Consider the following 21,060-nt stretch of genomic DNA (forward strand, 5'->3'; position numbering starts at 1 on the left):
GAGAAACATGTCCTTAGTCCTTTTCAGGTACTTCAGGATATTCTTGACCGCTGTCCAGTGTTCCATGCCGGGATTACTTTGGTACCTTCCTACCAAACTTACGGCAAGGTTTACATCAGGTCTGGTACACAGCATAGCATACATGATAGACCCTATGGCCGAGGCATAGGGGACGACACTCATATTTTCTCTATCTTCTGTCGTGGTCGGGCATTGAGTCGTGCTCAGTCTCGTACCTTGCAATACAGGCAAGAACCCCTTCTTTGACTGATCCATTTTGAACTTCTTCAATATCTTGTCAAGGTACGCACTCTGTGAAAGACCAATGAGGCATCTTGATCTATCTCTATAGATCTTGATGCCTAATATATAAGCAGCTTCTCCAAGGTCCTTCATTGAAAAACACTTGTTCAAGTAGGCCTTTATACTTTCCAAGAATTCTATATCATTTCCCATCAACATTATGTCATCCACATACAATATGGGAAATGCTACAGAGCTCCCACTCACTTTCTTGTAAATGTAGGCTTCTCCATAAGTCTGTGTAAACCCAAACGCTTTGATCATCTCATCAAAACGAATGTTCCAACTCCGAGATGCTTGCACCAGCCCATAAATCGAGTGTTGGAGCTTGCACACCTTGTCAGCATTCTTAGGATCGACAAAACCTTCCGGCTGCATCATATACAATTCTTCCTTAAGGAAACCATTAAGGAATGCCGTTTTGACGTCCATCTGCCATATCTCATAATCATAGAATGCGGCAATTGCTAACATGATTCGGACGGACTTCAGCTTCGCTACGGGTGAGAAAGTCTCATCGTAGTCAACCCCTTGAACTTGTCGATAACCCTTAGCGACAAGCCGAGCTTTATAGATGGTCACATTGCCATCCGCGTCTGTCTTCTTCTTAAAGATCCATTTATTTTCTATGGCTCGCCGATCATCGGGCAAGTCAGTCAAAGTCCATACTTCGTTTTCATACATGGATCCTATCTCGGATTTCATGGCTTCCAGCCATTTGTCGGAATCCGGGCCCGCCATCGCTTCTTCATAGTTCGAAGGTTCACCGTTGTCTAACAACATGATTTCCAAGACAGGGTTGCCGTACCACTCTGGTGCGGAACGTGTCCTCGTGGACCTACGAAGTTTAGTAGCAACTTGATCTGAAGTTTCATGATCATCATCATTAACTTCCTCTCTAGTCGGTGCAGGCACCTCAGGAACATTTTCTTGAGCTGCGCCAATTACCGGTTCAAGAGGTAATACTTCATCAAGTTCTACTTTCCTCCCACTTATTTCTTTCGAGAGAAACTCTTTCTCTAGAAAGGACCCATTCTTGGCAACAAAGATCTTGCCTTCGGATCTGAGGTAGAAGGTATACCCAACAGTTTCTTTAGGGTATCCTATGAAGACGCATTTTTCCGACTTGGGTTCGAGCTTTTCAGGTTGAAGTTTCTTGACATAAGCATCGCATCCCCAAACTTTTAGAAACGACAGCTTAGGTTTCTTCCCAAACCATAATTCATACGGTGTCGTCTCAACGGATTTCGACGGAGCCCTATTTAAAGTGAATGCGGCAGTCTCTAAAGCATAGCCCCAAAATGACAGCGGTAAATCGGTAAGAGACATCATAGATCGCACCATATCCCATAGAGTGCGATTACGACGTTCGGACACACCATTATGCTGAGGTGTTCCAGGCGGCGTGAGTTGTGAAACTATTCCACATTTTCTTAAGTGTGTGCCAAATTCGTGACTCAAGTATTCTCCCCCACGATCTGATCGCAAGAACTTGATTTTCTTGTCACGTTGATTCTCAACCTCACTCTGAAATTCCTTGAACTTTTCAAAGGTCTCAGACTTGTGTTTCATTAAGTAGACATACCCATATCTACTCAAGTCATCAGTGAGGGTGAGAACATAACGATAGCCACCGCGAGCCTCAACACTTATTGGACCGCACACATCAGTATGTATGATTTCCAATAAGTTGGTTGCTTGCTCCATTGTTCCTGAGAACGGAGTCTTGGTCATTTTACCCATGAGGCATGGTTCGCACGTGTCAAATGATTCTTAATCAGGAGACTCTAAAAGTCCATCTGCATGGAGCTTCTTCATGCGTTTGACACCTATGTGACCAAGGTGGCAGTGCCACAAGTATGTGGGACTATCATTATCAACCTTACATCTTTTGGTATTCACACTATGAATATGTATAGCATTACACTCGAGATTCATTAAGAATAAACCATTCACCATCGGAGCATGACCCTAAAACATATCTCTCATATAAATAGAACAACCATTATTCTCGGATTTAAATGAGTAGCCATCTCGAATTAAACGAGATCCTGATACAATGTTCATGCTCAAAGCTGGCACTAAATAACAATTATTGAGGTTTAAAACTAATCCCGTAGGTAAATGTAGAGGCAGCGTGCCGACGGCGATCACATCGACCTTGGAACCATTCCCGACGCGCATCGTCACCTCGTCCTTCGCTAGTCTCCGCTTATTCCGCAGCTCCTGCTTTGAGTTACAAATGTGAGAAACTGCACCGGTATCAAATACCCAGGAGCTACTACGAGTACTGGTAAGGTACACATCCATTACATGTATATCACATATACCTTTAGTGTTGCCGGCCTTCTTGTCCGCTAAGTATTTGGGGCAGTTCCGCTTCCAGTGACCACTTCCCTTGCAATAAAAACACTCAGTCTCGGGCTTGGGTCCATTCTTTGGCTTCTTCCCGGCAGCTTGCTTACCGGGCGCGGCAACTCCCTTGCCGTCCTTCTTGAAGTTCTTCTTACCCTTGCCTTTCTTGAACTTAGTGGTTTTATTCACCATCAACACTTGATGTTCCTTTTTGATTTCCACCTTTGCTGATTTCAGCATTGAATACACCTCAGGAATGGTCTTTTCCATCCCCTGCATATTGAAGTTCATCACAAAGCTCTTGTAGCTCGGTGGAAGCGACTGAAGGATTCTATCAATGACTGCGTCATCCGGGAGATTAACTCCCAGCTGAGTCAAGCGGTTATGCAACCCAGACATTCTGAGTATGTGCTCACTGACAGAACTATTTTCCTCCATCTTACAGCTGAAGAACTTGTCGGAGACTTCATATCTCTCGACCCGGGCATGAGCTTGAAAAACCATTTTCAGCTCTTCGAACATCTCGTATGCTCCGTGTATCTCAAAACTCTTTTGGAGCCCCAGGTTCTAAGCTCTAAAGCATGCCGCACTGAACGAGGGAGTAATCATCAGCACGTGACTGCCAAGCGTTCATAACGTCTAGGTTCTGTGGGACAGGTGTGTCACCTAGCGGTGCTTCTAGGACATAATCTTTCTTGGCAGCTATGAGGATGATCCTCAGGTTCCGGACCCAGTCCGTATAGTTGTTGCCATCGTCTTTCATCTTGGTTTTCTCTAGGAACGCGTTAAGTTGAGGACAACGTGGGCCATTTGATCTACAAGACATATTGTAAAGATTTTAGACTAAGTTCATGATAATTAAGTTCATCTAATCAAATTACTCAATGAACTCCCACTCAGATAGACATCCCTCCAGTCATCTAAGTGAAACATGATCCGAGTTAACTAGGCCGTGTCCGATCATCACGTGAGACGGACTAGTCAACATTGGTGAACATCTTCATGTTGATCGTATCTTCTATACGACTCATGCTCGACCTTTCAGTCTTTCGTGTTCCGAGGTCATGTCTGTACATGCTAGGCTCGTCAAGTCAACCTAAGTGTATTGCGTGTGTAAATCTGGCTTACACCCGTTGTATTCGAACGTTAGAATCTATCACACCCAATCAACACGTGGTGCTTCGAAACAATGAACCTTCGCAACGGTGCACAGTTAGGGGGAACACTTTCTTGAAATTATTGCGAGGGATCATCTTATTTAAGCTACCATCGTTCTAAGCAAATAAGATGTAAAACATGATAAACATCACATGCAATCAAATAGTGACATGATATGGCCAATATCATTTGCTCCTTTTGATCTCCATCTTCAGGGCTCCATGATCATCGTTGTCACCGGCATGACACCATGATCTCCATCATCATGATCTCCATCATCGTGTCTTCTTGAAGTTGTCACGTCATCTATTACTTCTACTACTATGGCTAATGCTTTAGCAATAAAGTAAAGTAATTACATGACGTTTATGTTGACACGCAGGTCATAAATAAATAAAGACAACTCCTATGGCTCCTGCCGGTTGTCATACTCATCGACATGCAAGTCGTGATTCCTATTACAGGAACATGATCATCTCATACATCACATATATCATTCATCACATCCTTTGGCCATATCACATCACAAAACACTTGCTGCAAAAACAAGTTAGACGTCCTCTAATTGTTGTTGCAAGTTTTTACGTGGCTGCTATAGGTTTCTAGCAAGAACGTTTCTTACCTACGCCAAAACCACAACGTGAACTGCCAATTTCTATTTACCCTTCATAAGGACCATGTTCATCGAATCTGATCCGACTAAAGTGGGAGAGACAGACACCCACCAGCCACCTTATGCAACTAGTGCATGTCAGTCGGTGGAACCAGTCTCACGTAAGCGTACGTGTAAGGTCGATCCGGGCCGCTTCATCCCACGATGCCACCGAATCAAGATAAGACTAGTAACGGCAAGCAAATTGACAATATCGACGCCCACAACTGCTTTGTGTTCTACTCGTGCATAGTAACTACGCATAGACCTAGCTCATGATGCCACTGTTGGGGAACGTAGCAGAATTTTAAAATTTTCTACGCATCACCAAGATCAATCTATGGAGTCATCTAGCAATGAGGGAGAGAGGAGTGCATCTACATACCCTTGTAGATCGCGCGTGGAAGCGTTCAAGACAACGGGGTTGATGGAGTCGTACTCAACGTGATTCAAATCACCGATGACCTAGTGCCGAACGGACGGCACCTCCGCGTTCAACACACGTATGGTTAGGAAGACGTCTCCTCCTTCTTAATCCAGCAAGGGGGAAAGAGAGGTTGATGAAGGTCCAGCAGCACGACGGCGTGGTGGTGGATGCAGCAGGATCCCGGCAGAGCTTCGCCAAGTGCAAGCGGGAGGAGAGGTGTTACGGAGGGAGAGGGAGGCTCCAAGAGCAAGGGGTGCGGCTGCCCTCCCTCCCCCCTCTTTATATAGGGGCCTTGGGGGGTCCGGCCCTAGGGAGATGGATCTCCAAGGGGGCGGTGGCCAAGGGTGGCTTCCCCCCCAAGCCAAGTGGGGGGCGCCCCCACCCCTAGGGTTTCCCAACCCTAGGCGCAGGGCAGGCCCAAGGGGGGGGCGCACCAGCCCACTATGGGCTGGTTCCCCTCCCAACTCAGCCCATGGGGCCCTCCGAGATAGGTGGCCCCACCCGGTGGACCCCCAGGACCCTTCCGGTGGTCCCGCTACAATATCGATGACCCCCAAAACCTTCCCGATGGCTGAAACTGGACTTCCTATATATAAATCTTTACCTACGGACCATTCCGGAACTCCTCGTGACGTCCGGGATCTCATCCGGGACTCCGAAAAAATTTTGGGTTACTGCATACTAATATCTCTACAACCCTAGCGTCACCAAACCTTAAGTGTGTAGACCCTACGGGTTCAGGAGATATGCAGACATGACCGAGACGCCTCTCCGGTCAATAACCAGCAGCGGGATCTGGATACCCATGTTGGCTCCCACATGCTCCATGATTATCTCATCGGATGAACCACGATGTCGAGGATTCAATCAATCTGTATACAATTCCCTTTGTCAATCGGTACGTTACTTTCCCAAGACTCGATCGTCGGTATCCCAATACCTCGTTCAATCTCGTTACCGGCAAGTCACTTTACTCGTGCCGTAATGCATGATCCCGTGATCAACCACTTGGTCACATTGAGCTCATTATGATGATGCATTACCGAGTGGGCCCAGAGATACCTCTCCGTCATACGGAGTGATAAATCCCAGTCTCAATTCGTGCCAACCCAACAGATACTTTCGGAGATACCTGTAATGTACCTTTATAGTCACCCGGTTACGTTGTGACGTTTGGCACACCCAAGGCACTCCTACGGTATCCGGGAGTTGCACAATCTCATGGTCTAAGGAAATGATACTTGACATTCGGAAAAGCTACAGCAAACGAACTACATGATCTTTGAGCTATGCTTAGGATTGGGTCTTGTCCATCACATCATTCTCCTAATGATGTGATCCCGTTATCAATGACATCCAATGTCCATAGTCAGGAAACCATGACTATCTTTTGATCAACGAGCTAGTCAACTAGAGGCTCACTAGGGACGTGTTGTGGTCTATGTATTCACACATGTATTACGATTTCCGGATAACACAATTATAGCATGAACAATAGACAATTATCATGAAAAAAGAAATATAATAATAACCATTTTATTATTGCCTCTAGGGCATATTTCCAACACTTTGGACTCAAGAGTGCCAAGGTGACTTACCAGCGATGTGTTCAGAATTGCCTACATAAACAAATTGGGCGCAATGTTCATGCGTATGTGGATGATATTGTGGTCAAATCTAGAAAGGAGGAGACATTGATAGATGATCTACGGGAAACCTTTGACAATCTCCGAGTTTACAAGATGATGCTCAATCCGAAGAAGTGCGTTTTTGGAGTCCCGACAGGCAAGCTCTTAGGTTTTCTGGTTTCAAACAGTGGCATTGAGGCTAATCCGGAAAAGATTGCAGCAACTACATCCTTGGCTAAACCGGCGTGTATTAACGATGTTCAACGTCTGGCCGGCCGGATTACAGCCTTGAGCCGGTTTATCAGCCGCCTTGGAGAAAAGGCTATCCCTTTATATCAGATGCTCAAGAAAACAGATGACTTTGTCTGGAGTGAGGCAGCGGATAAAGCGTTCGAGGATCTGAAGAGGCAGCTAGTTGAACCGCCCGTGCTTGCAGCGCCGATCGATATAGAGCCATTTAGAAACATTAAAACCGTGCACTAATCCAGCCTTCTCAGGCCATCAGCGCCACGACCATCAGATCTACGGTTTTGGACGTCTTCAACCGTCTGATCAGACTCCAGCACAGCACTTCTCGCAACTGGAATGGGCAGCTGCTCCCACGGCAAAATTGGGGGCCTGTGGTTAATTGGGCCCTCAGTCTCGCACGAAGCCCATTTTAACAACACGAGGCTAAACAACCATCGAACGGCTACCCGTTTCCTCCTGTCTCAAGAAAAAGGCCACCCCTTTCCTCCCTTCAATCAACGCCCTCCCCGCGCCGCCTCGCCTCCTTTGTAGGTATCCGTGGCGGTCGAGCTCCCTCCCAGCCCTCTGAAGATGAAGATCCTTGGCTGCTACGAGTACATTCGTTCCTCTCCCGGCTGTCCATTGATTTGGAAGCAATGTGGCGGCTGCAACGACGTAGTAGCCAGGAATCATCGCCACCGCCTGACCACAACACGGCACCTGCAAGGTAACCCTCCCTCCCACCTCCTTCTGACCCACCCCATCTTCTCGCTTGTGCCCCCGCTCCCGATCCAGTAATGGTCCAGGGCTACGGATCCCGCTCGACAGCTCTTAGCGATTTTGTTCCAGTAGGTACCAAGAGGTATTCCGCTACAACTTCCCCACACCTCATTCCCTCATGCTCTTTCGGATGATTTGAACTTGAGATCTGTTTAATCTGTGAGTAGTTAATTTGAAGCTCTGATTAACACTTGAGGAGGAGCCCTAAAACAATCAGATTACAAAGACGATGTGGCTCATGCCCTCTGTATCTCCACTCCTCCACTGCGTATGTTCGCATGCTTGATTGAACAAGATGGTTGCAGCATGCTGGCACATTACTTACTTTATAAGGGATTACACATGAATTTAGGAATATCCTTGCTATCCAGCAATCAGTTATTTTGTTTGTAGACTACATGTGCCTATCTTTTCGCCTGAGAATAACCGAGATGAGTTAATCTATCTTTTTGCAGAGAGTCAATGCAGTGTGCAAAGTATTTTTGCAAAGACATTGACCAACAGTGGGAGTCTTCAGTTGGTACTTGGCTATTCTGACTTTATGCCACCACAGTAGCAATGATGTATTCCTAACATTATTTAGGGACATTTGTTATAGGAAAGATGAAGAGAAATGCCCCCAAGGTCTGTTATGCTTCACTTTGACAACAATTTTTTTAATTAGTATATAATCAATTGAATAATCAACATAAATTATCTAAAAATATGATGGGAAGCATTTTTTATCTAAAAACCCAAGCCACATGTATAGATTCGTAGTGTTCTCAGCATATTAGTATATAATCTATTATTTTCCTTTGAAAATAGATTGCTTCAATGCTACCTCTTTTGCAGTGGGGAAATGCTTACTTTGTAAAGTTCTTAGAAATCATAATTATTTTTTCACTATTAGATATTCATGCCTCTAGATTAGTTGTCCTATTTTTGTTTGATGAACTACTGAAAATAATTACTGCAGGAGGGTGACAATACAGATACACTCTTTAACCTAATTAGGTGAAGATTGGTTTCTTTGGTAAGGCTCGGATACTTTGTAAGACTAGATAACTCTTCTTGGCTTTGTTCTTCCCTACACTATTACTATCAACACGTTAAAATCGTTCGAGCAAAAAAAATTAAAAAATTCATTAGTCTAAGTTGAGTGGGAATGGACATAATATATATATGCCTATGAATTATGAAAAACGATATATGTTGATCATGCAATCTGCTATTCGAGATCATTTGGAAATAAAGTGCCATAGCCAAATGACGATAATCTTCAACCTTATTTAATTTCTTCTGCCCATAAACCATTAGGATAAAGTGCATAATCTGGCATCAGGACCGGGTATCTATGTATTGAAGCAATTATTTTGGCATATAAATATTTGTTTATTGGTTATGTAATTTAGCACATTACACTTAACGCCCAGATATTGTTGAATGACACATTTGTTCCGTGGTTATGCTAGCCTCCCCGACTATGCTTCTGGGCTAATTTGCTCATTTTTCTTCCCTATACGGCCCTTTATCCAACATGATTCTATTTTGTTCTGACTCCTAACTAATGATGTTTTCTTCGTCTCTCGTATTTGCAGGTCCTATATGAATTAAAGTGTCGGATTGTGATTAATTCGTTGTGGAAATTCTTGGACAATGGTTTTTGGCTTCAGGTGTGTTCGTTCGGGAAAATTCTAGCCTAACAATTTGCATGCCCTGATCTCTAGCCATGGATCCACTCTTGCAATTTGTAACTCCAAGCCCAACATAGGAATCATCGTAGTGCAACTGTTCTGGTACATTCGCTTTCACATTTCTTTGATCGATCTACCTTTCAACCGATTGTGAATCTGATTGCTTGGCATCTATACACAGAAAGACAATATAACTGAATTGCTTCTATCTGGCTTTACTATTTATAAAATCTACTATACTGTATATTTGTGCATGGGACGAGTCATTATGATTGTTGCGTGACTATGGCAGTTGTGGATGTTTGTTTCCCACTCTATTCGACCCAAAATAATGTTACATTCTCTACATAATGTACGGTTTGGTTTCATATATTCCATCCGTCCGAAATTACTTGTCACTCAAATAGATGTATATAGCACCCGACGGTTGGAGTATTTCTCAAGCAACCATATTGTTCACAAATTCTCTCGAAATTGTGAGCAAATTAACCATAATACTCTCACATTCAGCCTATAAGGCAAAATTCACCACTATATGCCTCTTTATACAAACACAACCTTCATGTTGTATGCCTTCATATATTTGCGGATGTGCCTATTATTTTATAGTAAAAATATACGGGCGCAGCAACGCGCGCCAATCATGATCTAGTTATTATTATATGTGGCTGCTAATGTCCGGGCTATTAGCGTAGCCATTGCGGTAGAGCGCAAGTAGCCTGGCAAGGAGTATCCGGTTCAACGGCCGGTTTATTATATCAGTGAGGTGCTCATTGAGTCAAAACAGAGGTATCCACATTGGCAGAAACTGATGTATGGGGTGTTTATGGCAAGCCGAAAGTTTAAACACTATTTTCAGGGCCATCCCATCACAGTGGTCAGTTCAGCTCCTCTGGGCGACATCATTCAAAACAAAGAGGCAACTGGCCGGGTTGCCAAGTGGGCTATTGAGCTTGGACCTCATGGGCTCAAATATATACCCCGCACGGCGATCAAGTCCCAGGCACTCGTGGATTTCATCAACGATTGGACGGAGTTACAGGCACCTGAAGAGAAACCGGATAATACATATTGAACTATTCATTTTGATGGGTCCAGACAGTTGGAGGGCTCGGGGGCTGGAGTCGTATTAACTTCCCCACGAGGTGACAAGTTTTGTTATGTCCTCCGTTTAATGTTCCCTTGTACTAACAATGCAGCTGAATATGAGGCTTTACTCCACGGGCTTCGGATGGCTAAAGAGATGAATTTAAGCCGGGTTAAGTGCTTCGGCGATTCAGATCTAGTGGCCCAGCAGGTGTCTGGCACTTGGGATTCTAAAGACCCACTCATGGTTGCATATCGGCAAGAGGTAGACGCAGTGGCTGGTCACTTTAAAGGTTATCAGGTGGACCATATAGAACGGCGGAAGAATGAAGCGGCGGACGCTTTAAGTCGTCTTGGTTCTCAACGTAAACCGGTTCCACCCAATGTCTTTCTTGATGTGTTGCACAATCCGTCAGTCAAAATACCAACTGAAGGAGATTTGGCTATTCCTGATCCGGAGGCTCGGTTGGTGGCAGCTCTGCATGCCATACCGGATTGGACGATCCCATATCTGGATTACATGAACCGGGGCGAGTTACCAGATGAGGAAACGTTGGCTCGACAGATAATCCGGCGTTCCAAGTCCATGACCATACTCAACGGGGAGTTACACCATTACAGTGTTTCAGGAGCAATTCAGCGATGTGTTTCTCCTCAAGAAGGTCGTGAAATTTTGCGAGAAATCCATGAAGGGGATTGTGGTCACCACGCCGGTTCAAAGTTGTTGGTTGCCAAGGCTTTCCGCCATGGTTTTTACTGGTTGACGGTGCATGCTGATGCGGAGGATTTAGTCAAGAGATGTGATGGATGTCAAAAATTTGCCCGCCGTGCGCACGTTCCGGCTCAAGAGTTGCGGATGATTCCAATTACGTGGCCGTTTGCAACTTGGTGGCTTGATATGGTTGGACCCTTCAAGTGCTCTAAGGACAAGAAGACCCACCTGTTAGTAGCAGTTGATAAATTCACTAAATGGGTGGAGGCAGAGCCAGTCAGCAAGTGTGATGTAGCCACGGCGGTTCAATTCATCAAAAAGGTGATATTCCGGTTTGGTTTTCCGCACAGTATTATAACAGATAATGGCACTAATCTGTCAAAAGGGGAGATGGAAAAATTCTGTCAACGTGAGCACATCCGGCTTGATCTAGCATCAGTGGCTCACCCCCAATCTAATGGTCAAGCGGAAAGGGCAAATCAAGAGATTCTAAGGGGTATCAAACCAGGGCTTATGGTTCCCTTAAAGCGGACACCGGGTTGTTGGGTTGAGGAGTTACCTTCTGTGTTATGGAGCATCAACACCACACCCAATAGGTCTACGGGTTACACACCTTTCTTCATGGTGTATGGAGCGGAGGCAGTTCTTCCTAGTGACATCCGTCACGATTCGCCCCGTGTTGTAGCTTATGTTGAGGCTGATAATGAGAAGGCACGTCAAGATTCTTTGGACCTGTTGGATGAAGAGCGTGATCTTGCAGCAGCACGTTTGGTGATTTATCAACAAGATCTTCGACGTTATCACAGCCGCCGAGTTAAAACTAGAACCTTTCAAGAAGGTGATTTGATGCTCCGGCTCATCCAGGATCAGACTGATATGCACAAGTTATCCCCCCCTTGGGAAGGACCTTTTGTGGTCAGCAAAAACCTACACAACGGATCTTACTACCTCATTGATGTTCGAGAGCATGAAGATTCACGTCAATCGGAGGAGGAGACAAAGCGGCCATGGAACATAGCTCTCCTTCGGCCTTATTATACTTGAAGCCATAGACTCTTCATCTGTACATATTTATGACAGTGTATATATCATATAATAAACCGGAGCCTCCATTATAAGCGGGCTATCTGTTCTTTCTTATATCATGTGTGTGCTTTTACACGATAACTAACAAAGCGGAGTCTTTGTTAAACTGGATTTAGCAGCTGCATAGAGATAAAGAAAATCACTAGGGGGCTTGGTCATGTTTGAACCTCAGCTACACCTCTTGATAGGCATTTCAAGCCATACAAGGAAAATTTGTGGAGCCAAAAAGAGTGTTGTACATAGTACAGACTCAAACATAGGAACACACTGAGCATCGCTCACAAAGTTACTTGGGGGCTCTTTTTTGCAAAGCAACAAAGAGTTTGAAAGGACCCTCGTAATTGGCTATCAAGCCACGGCTTGGAAGCCTGGTGTATTCACCTAAAACCCCGGGTTAGCCTGCCTTCATCAAGTAGGCCACTCCTATCCAGGTAATCCTAGTATGACCCATCGAACGTTTGACAAGTCAATCTTTTACAGACCCTGAACTTGTCACAGTTAAAACGATGATTGGTTAATTGGAGGCCCATCTTAAAAGGCTGTGATAAATGGTTTAACTCAGAGGCCTGGCATCCCATGAAAAGCCTTGATTTGGAGCCTGGCAGCTCGTAAAAAGCCTCGCATATTTTCCTATTTGAATTTTGTTTGTTGAAAATCATAAGTATTTTTTTGATAAACCGGCGTCCTTGACCCGGCTTGCTTTCCAACTATTAGTTGTTGGCACATGATCAATTATAAACCGATGGTCATTGACCCGGTCTGGTTTGACTAAATCATCAGTATTATAAAGAAAATCCGGTAGTTATACCGGTCCGGTTTGATATATAGACCAGCATTATGAAGATAATATTATCAAACGTATCGGGTTGGTGTTAAACACCTTTGCTGTATACACGTTTGGTCAATCAATGAGGTATGTTCTGTACATTATTTTTTGTACAAACACTTGGTTATTTAGCTAAAGTACTATATACTTCTTGGATATTATGACATGTCGAGCGGTAAACCGCTAGACACTTTTAAGTTTTTTGGACCCAGGAAGGCAAGTCATCATAGGCTATGCATAAAATATATCCTGAAGGGTGGCACAGATTGTCACAAAGCGTTATGAAACATGCTCGATGGCATGGCAGATAAACAAAGTTTGCTTGATGGCATGGCAGATAAACAAAGTTTCAGCTATCCTATTACATGAAGCTTCAAAGCGGCTCAAACAGTGCTATTGTTTTTCACAGTAGCCATATAAACCGGCGACCGGATCAGGACTCTTCATCACGACGGTTTGACGGTTACGGATCAGTTGGTGTAGGCACTTCTTCATCCCTCCCCAGCCGCTAGAAATCAGTCGTTGACCAATCGATTCCGGTTAAAGCTTGGAACACTGCTTCCTCATGGATAAGATCAGAAGGGTTAATATCAGGGGCATAAGTGTGCTTACGAATCGGAGGCACAAGTTCTTCGACTTCGTGGATATCGGTCGGCTGTCTTTTCCCTTCTGCATCATAAAACAGTTGAAAATGGGACAAATCGGTGTCCTCAGCCAATTTGTTGGCCGCTGGCCGCATCTGTTTGGTCAACCGCCGAAGATCATCATTGTCAAAGTTTGTACCGTCTTCTTTAACGCCTGGATATCCTTTAATGATATCCTCCGCTTCAAGGTCCGAAATCCAGGCCTTGGCTCGAATAAGGGTGGTTAACGCTCCTGCTCTCGCAGCGGCTCTCTTCAACTTGACAATACGCGCTGGTAACGTGCCCAGCTTCTCAAGGGTCTCCTTAATCAAAGTTGGCGCTGGTTTGTTATAAGCCACCGTATGAATGGCTCGCTGAGACCCAGAGTATAGCTGCTCAATCAATGTATATGCCGTTTTGAGCTTCATCCGCATATCTGCACCAAGATGAGTGATCCGAGTTCCTGCCAAAGATTTTATCAACATTTTGGTCAGTTTTAAGATTCATTGACTGGCGCAACATACATAAGCAGACACTTACCAAAGATAGCAGAGGTCATAGCATTGATTTGGCGCTTCAAACCAGCTAGTTCTTCAACCACCGGTTTCAGGGCTTCCTCGGCGTCTACAGCACTTTTGGTTAAACCGGCTTTTTTGGTTTCCCATTCAGCACAATCTTGGTTGAAGGATTCTTGCAGCTTTTCCATTCCGGCCAGGGCCTGGGTCAGCTCCTCTTTGGCTTTTGCAGCTTCGGCCTTTTGAGACTTCACATTTTCTTGCAAATCAGAGTTTTGGGCATCTTTGCTTCTCAGTTCAGCCTGCAACATTGAAGGTATATTCAACAAAACAACATATTTATGCATTAAGTATAAAGCATATAACAAGTTATCCACTTCATACTTGGGGGCTAATGCCTATTTTCTCTCAAATACTACACTCTATACAAGTCTCCAGAACAATGCAAGCATTATCCTTGACACTTGGGGGCTAATGTACGTTTGCTCTAAACCGGCGGTGTGGATTAAAAACCGGATTAACTTGCCAAGTTAAACCGGCCTTTGGGGACTATGCTGCACAAAGTTATCTAATTTTTTCAAACATGCGTCTTATCTATGATTGAGGACATGCTTTTGCAAGGATCAATGATGGGATGGTTGAAGTGTTACAAAGACCCGGTTTATGATTAACAATCATAAAACGGCTCTTGGGGGCTACTTGAAATAGTATTTCAGCTATAAATCAATGTACCAGGGAGAAGAATTTACCTCATATTGTTCTTTCATCAAACTCACCAAACCGGCTTCATAATCCCGGTTTGAGTGCAGACGGTTCAAGAAGTCGGAATGAAGCTCATCAGCGTTAAGATGAGCATAGTTCGATAAGTCGCTGCTCCATTTACCTTTATCCCTAGCAATTTGCTCTTCTTTGGCACTATGCTGAGCCAAAATGACGGGATGACCCATTCCAGTAATAATAACGTCATCACCTTGGCCTTCAGGATTTTTGGTGGATGATGATGGAATTTTAGTGTCTTTCATTGGACTAGCCCGGTTTGGTTCTGCCGGTTCAGTATCAGGGGCGGCAAGTTCAGCATATGTTGGTTCATCGGTGTGTTTGCCGTCAAGGGGCGGATCATCAAAGGTTGTTTCAGTATGGAGACCTTCCGGTTCACCAGTCTGCTCCGGTTCACCTCTTGGTTCTTCTTCTTCGGCGACAGGGTCTTTTGGCGGATTGGTGACCCGAGCTTTCTTGCTGGGTCTGGCTTTGGCCCTGCAAACAGAATAAAAAAGGATTAACATCCTATTCAAAAGATGTAGGGCGCATTGAAAGGAAAGGTTTTTCATAACTCACCCGGCCACAGTTTTCAAAGGGGGGAGTTGAGTTGTTGTCGATTCACCAGAAGAGGAAGGAGGTGTCACCTGATAATTTGAATCGGACGGATTAAGAGGCTGTCTGAAATAACCTGCCTTGGGGTAAGAATGGTCAGAAGTAGGAGAGACCTCAGACCGGCGCTTCCGAACCGGGGTATCAGGTAAACCGGCAGAGGTGACCTGTTGGCCACTGTGCCGGGTTGTCCGGCGAGCTTCATGCTGTTGAGTCTTCAAAATAAATGTTGGATCCAAGTGAGCAAGAGGATGAGAAAAGCTTACTTTCTCGATTGCTTGGCGATTTTTTGTGTTGGCATAGAGTCTGAACCGGAGAAAAGGGTAATTACCTCTACATCATCAGCCTGACTAGCTTCTGCCTCCTCCTGAGAAAGATCATTGTTAACAAGATGCATAAAAAGAGAGCCAAGTGAGTCAAGTTCTACCTCAACTTCTGGGTCATCAGTATCATCATCAAGCTCCATATTAATCCGGTCAGCCGTTTTCCGCTTTGACGTCCGTTTTACGGCTTTGGTCTTCGGGCGGGTTGGCTTGACCACTTTGTCTCCAGTTGGCTTTGCCGCTTTCTCTATGGATTTCCGTTTCCAGAAGGGGTCATCACCCTATATATATATATATACTAGCAAAAATGCCCGTGCATTGCAACGGGAAATAAAATAAAATATCATGTGGCATAATAATTCGAAAACATACAAATTATTTGAGTATGAGCCCATTACGGAGGAAATGATCTCTTAGTAGTAAAAACAACACAACACGTGCTTAAGACATCACTACATGTTATGTTTTTTAAGCTAGGCCCAAAAGGTTGAAAATAGTATGTCAACAAAATAAGATCAGAAAGGAACAAAGTATTTTCTTTATGCCAAATATATAAAAGTATGATACACTATATAATATTGGTGCTCATCAATCTTCTCTCACACATTTACTTTACTCTTGAAACATCTTCCATGCAATTTCTTTAACTGTTTCTCACGTAAACTTGCCATGCCAATCACTTTCTTTGACTATATCATACATATGCCACGTACAGTCATCTTCACTCATGTTTGCAACAACTGCATTTTCAAACCCCCCCCCCCCCCCCCCCCCTCCCCGCCAGTAGGTATCATCATCAAAGTATTTGGTATGAGAGTGGCAGTCACATCTAACTACAAAAGAGCCATCTCCATCATATTTCAACAAAAAACCAAATACGTTGCCACATGATCCTGTGATAGCGACAATGTCTCACACTGCCACCTTGAAAGCCAATAGTTGGACTGGAGAATAATGTCCTGGGTATTGCCAAATCTGTAACTAAAAAGTACTCTGATGTTATACAAATATTTAAGAAACTAATAATCATGTAATGAAGACCTTGATGTTCTTCAGCCAATAGCAAAGCTTTAGACTCCAGTGCTCATTGTTGAGCGAGTGAGTGTGCTGCCAAATTTAGGCCTTCTGATGTTTACAAAGTTACCATGGTAAAAAGCAAGAGAACCAACCTACATTTGTTCAGGAATTAAAGCAATTAAATGGTTTGGGGCACATGTGAGTATAGCTGCTCTGAAAATGAGTGTCTTCACTGCTACATTTGGAAAGTACTCATTGCTTACTGCATTTGGGAAGCTAGCAAGTATGTGATGCAACTGGCAACATCAGTCAGAGAGATCATTCACCTCTGTTGAATCATTTATTTCAATATAACAACACAACACCTTATTATGCTGAGCATCACCACACTGAACTAAACTGATCTAAAATTAAATCTAAGTCTTTGTGCATGGTAATGGAGGATTATATTATACAGATACATTACCTAAATCGTTCGCCAGGCTGCTCAAGCGGTGGTGGTGTACAAACCGTAGAGTTGAGTTGTTGCGTGTGTGCGGGGATTTGATCGGTGGGGCGACCACGGCATCGTCAAGCTGAAAAAAATATAACAGGCCCCTAACCGAAAAACAATAGTCATATGATGAAATCTATTAGCACTATTCAATCACGAAAAGAAAAGGCGTCAGATGGTATCTGCGGTTGCATGAGAGGAAAAAAAAGGAAATCCAAGCAGCAATTGGAGCTCGGGCAGAGACCAAACTTATATCTAATCCGACCGAGCTGGAGCACTGTTTGTGCCTACACATGGACAGGAAAAAAGACCAAGACTTTGATGCCTATGGGTTCTTAAAATTCTCACAGTGAATTGGATGGAGTATATATCTAGTAGGATTAAATTAACTGAATTATTGGTTGTGCAGGATTAATCAATTAACACTCATCGTGGATTGGATGGATGGATATATCAATATCAACTATGAACAATAGAGAAAGGTCCGTCAAAATAAACCATGAAATTACTGAAAAGTTTGTCAATGCTAATAAACACGAAAGTTCACCACCGGTTAGTGTATGCATTGGTAAAGGTGTGAGGTATGAATATTTGCTAGAGGTACCTTCAAATAGCCAGGCTCCTGAAAAAACATATTGCCTCTCTCGCCATGTACATGAGCATGCTTCCTCAAGGCAGCCACATTAACAAAGGTCTTGCCACAGTTTTCATAGCTGCAGGAAGAGGATCTTTATGGATGGTTCGACCTTGCACGACTGCGCCTTTGGATCTTGCTTTTGTTGCCGCTTTCCTTCAGGTTCCTGTAGACATCCTATTTGAGCTCATACAGAATATATGTAGTTTGTCCGCAGAAGTCGACATACATTATCCCCGGAAAAAAATCCACATACAGTATGTAGTTTGGAAAAGAGTTAAGCAACAATATATGTGAAGTAAAAGCGTAAGCAAGATTTATCTTAATAATAAACTATGAAACATTCTCATTCATCACACAACACTACATAGCTGAAACTGGTGTTCACTTCCTCGACCACATACCTGGCGCATATCACCTCCCCTTACTAAAAACTTCATGAAGCACATTACAAATAAATTAATAGTACAGACTACTTCTCAATTAGGACGTGAGTGACATGTAAAAGTTGTGCCTCAAAAAACTACATGTATCAAGGATCTGTACTAATTCATCTACTCTTGCAAGCACTTAGTACTCACCTAGCATACCTACAACATCTACATGATCACACATCAAGACAGAATTATATAGATATATGTAAAAAATGTCTACTGTGGGCAAGACCTATATTTCCTACAGTAAACTGATGAACTGACATACAGATGAGACCCATCAGATGCTTCAAAAGTACCTGCGCCAAAGTACGTCCAGGCGACGGCTGATGATCTTACGTCAAAGTCGGCGGAGGCGATGGCAGATTGTCTTGCGGCGAAGTCGACGGAGACGACGGCTGCAAAGTCGACGGATACAGTATATTACATTGACGTCAAAACCAATTAATCCACTCCACTAAATACACCTCCTAATTCTATTTTGCTAGGTGCATTAGTATATCTATTCATGTGTATGCAATTATGCTAATTGATAACTAAAGAAAGAGCAGAATATAAACTTCAAGAGTTACTCCAGCATCATGTCCAAGAATTACTGTAACCAAGTTCAAGCCACCATGTTTAGGTATATGTAGTCAGCAACATTAAATTTCTTGCTTCAATCCTTGGCTAGACAACAATTTTTCAGAAAAAATACAGAAAAAATATACTGAAACAGGGGCTTGTATGGCTGATTGGCTGAAACATAATGCAAAATACATAATAAAACAGACAACGTAGTTGGTGTAAAGACTCCAGTGCATATCATCCAAACTGTAATTGGAAGTAGCACCAATTTTTCAGAAAAAATAAAGGAACACAAACAATGCAAACAAAGGAAAATCGATTAAATTCATCGATCATCCAGTGGTGTAACAACTACAGTAACATAAAAAAACAACTACTGTGAGGGGTCGAGTCATTACATACCTCTGGTGTAAAAATTGCTCTGTACCAGCCATGTGCTTTTAGAAGCCATCACAAATTGGTTCACATAACAGAAGATAAACGAAGGTTGCAATTGATCCCTGCTAAACCTGTTGTCTTGAAACTCCCGCACCACAAAACAAATATCAGTGCAATTTTGTACTAATCCAGACCAGAACAAATCAAGAGAACTATCAATTTTTCTGGCAAAGAGCAAGGGAACTATCATAATCCTCCTCTGCCAGCAACCAGCAGCTTCCTCTGCCTGCAACCATCGACTTCCTCTGCCTGTAGAAGGCCACACACATAAACACGGATGCACATCCAGCCGCACACATCACACACAACCAGCCGGCGGAAGCACAACACAGATGCCACATACGCCACACCCGGCATCATATGTTGAGCCGCCGCCTGTGTGATGCGAGAGGAGAGCGGGGCTGGTTGGAGAGAGAGGGAGGTGAGGGCGGCTGCTGAGACCAGGAGTCGCTCTTGGCAGCGCGAGATGGGGAGGCCTCGAGCAGAGGGAGGCGAAGGACACACGAGGGGACGCGGGGAAGCGATCGACAGCCGGCGGCGATTGGCGTTTGTGCGGCAGCTAGGGTTGGCAGGGGTCAGGGAAAAATCACGCTGGCGGCTCGTTCGACAACCAGGCATGAATCGTTTTTCTCACCAGGCGGTGGCAGAAGCTCTGTAAATTCTGTCAACTCCGATGGCATATGCTTTGACGAGCGAATCGTTATTTCTTTTGAACTCACTTAAACATGAACCGCGGGTTCAATAAACAAAAAATATAAGGACTTTTTCGCAAGAGCGCCACGACGGTGAACCCGAAGACTCAATCCGTGCTTTATTATTACTAGCAAAAGGGCTCGTGCGTTGCACCGGCTGTACAAAAAATAAATATATGCTTAGAAGTTGAAAAAAATTACCACTAAAACAACATTGCAATCAGTCAAACAACATATCATAACAAAAATTTCAAATGATTTTGGTTTAAAATAATTTTCAAACGATTAATGTTTTTTCAGTTTGTAAATCCCGTACCATTCTCAGAAAACAAACTAATAAGTAAACATGGATATGCTCTTACTTGATTTTCCACATGGCAATTTGAAACCATTTTTGTTATCAAAATTGAAGTAAAGTATCAAAAGTATTGGGATAAGATTTCCAATCAAAATTGATGAATGATTTCAGTTTAAATAGTTAACAAACAATGCAATTATTTCTCATTGATGCATGCCTAAGGCTCAAATCCAAGAATAGCCATGCATCCATAGTGAAGAATAACCATTCAAACCATCAGCAAATTCATTCAAAAAGATTGGCTGCTTGTACTTCATTTAGAATTTGCAACAAAGAGTCAAGTCATGGGCGTAGGTAAGTTTCATAGCTTCAGAGATATTTCACTTAGCTAGAAAAATAGTAGGAAACTAAAAAATTGAAGTTAAATCAATGGTCATGGCCCGTTCTTGTGTCCAATTTTGAAAAATTCTATATGAATATGGATAAAGGAAGGTAATATTAAAAAAATCTAGTGCACTCCGTATCTTAAAAAGTCACAAATATGGTTACTCATCCCGCAAAAATGGCTACTTTCCTCTCTAATGATTGTTCTTGTGATTGTGTAAACATAATGTAATTGTCGTCGTGTCTACCAGAGTTTCACTAAAAAGGAAAAACATGAACAATGAGCTAAAATCCGGAACCGAAGAAGAAAATTGTGGAAGTTACAATATTTTGTTCAAAATTGTACAATTAAAATAT

At 43.4% G+C, this 21,060-nt stretch overlaps 1 long non-coding RNA gene across 4 annotated transcripts; it reads right to left on the reverse strand.

Annotated features, from left to right (window-relative positions):
- Nucleotides 1-16,268: 16,268 nt before the first annotated feature.
- LOC125552741 lies at nt 16,269-19,917 on the reverse strand. 4 transcript variants are annotated; one of them, XR_007303770.1, is made up of 5 exons: nt 19,294-19,917; nt 18,624-18,722; nt 17,861-18,056; nt 17,230-17,360; nt 16,269-16,915 (listed from the first exon to the last, which is right to left on the reverse strand). It is a non-coding gene; the product is annotated as an uncharacterized LOC125552741 (long non-coding RNA). The 4 variants fall into 4 exon arrangements; XR_007303769.1 differs by having other exon boundaries at nt 16,269-16,705; nt 16,788-16,915; nt 17,230-18,056; XR_007303771.1 differs by lacking the exon at nt 17,230-17,360.
- Nucleotides 19,918-21,060: the final 1,143 nt, after the last annotated feature.

The sequence above is a fragment of the Triticum urartu genome, chromosome 4 (assembly GCF_003073215.2).
Source record: "Triticum urartu cultivar G1812 chromosome 4, Tu2.1, whole genome shotgun sequence".
Lineage (NCBI taxonomy): Eukaryota > Viridiplantae > Streptophyta > Magnoliopsida > Poales > Poaceae > Triticum > Triticum urartu.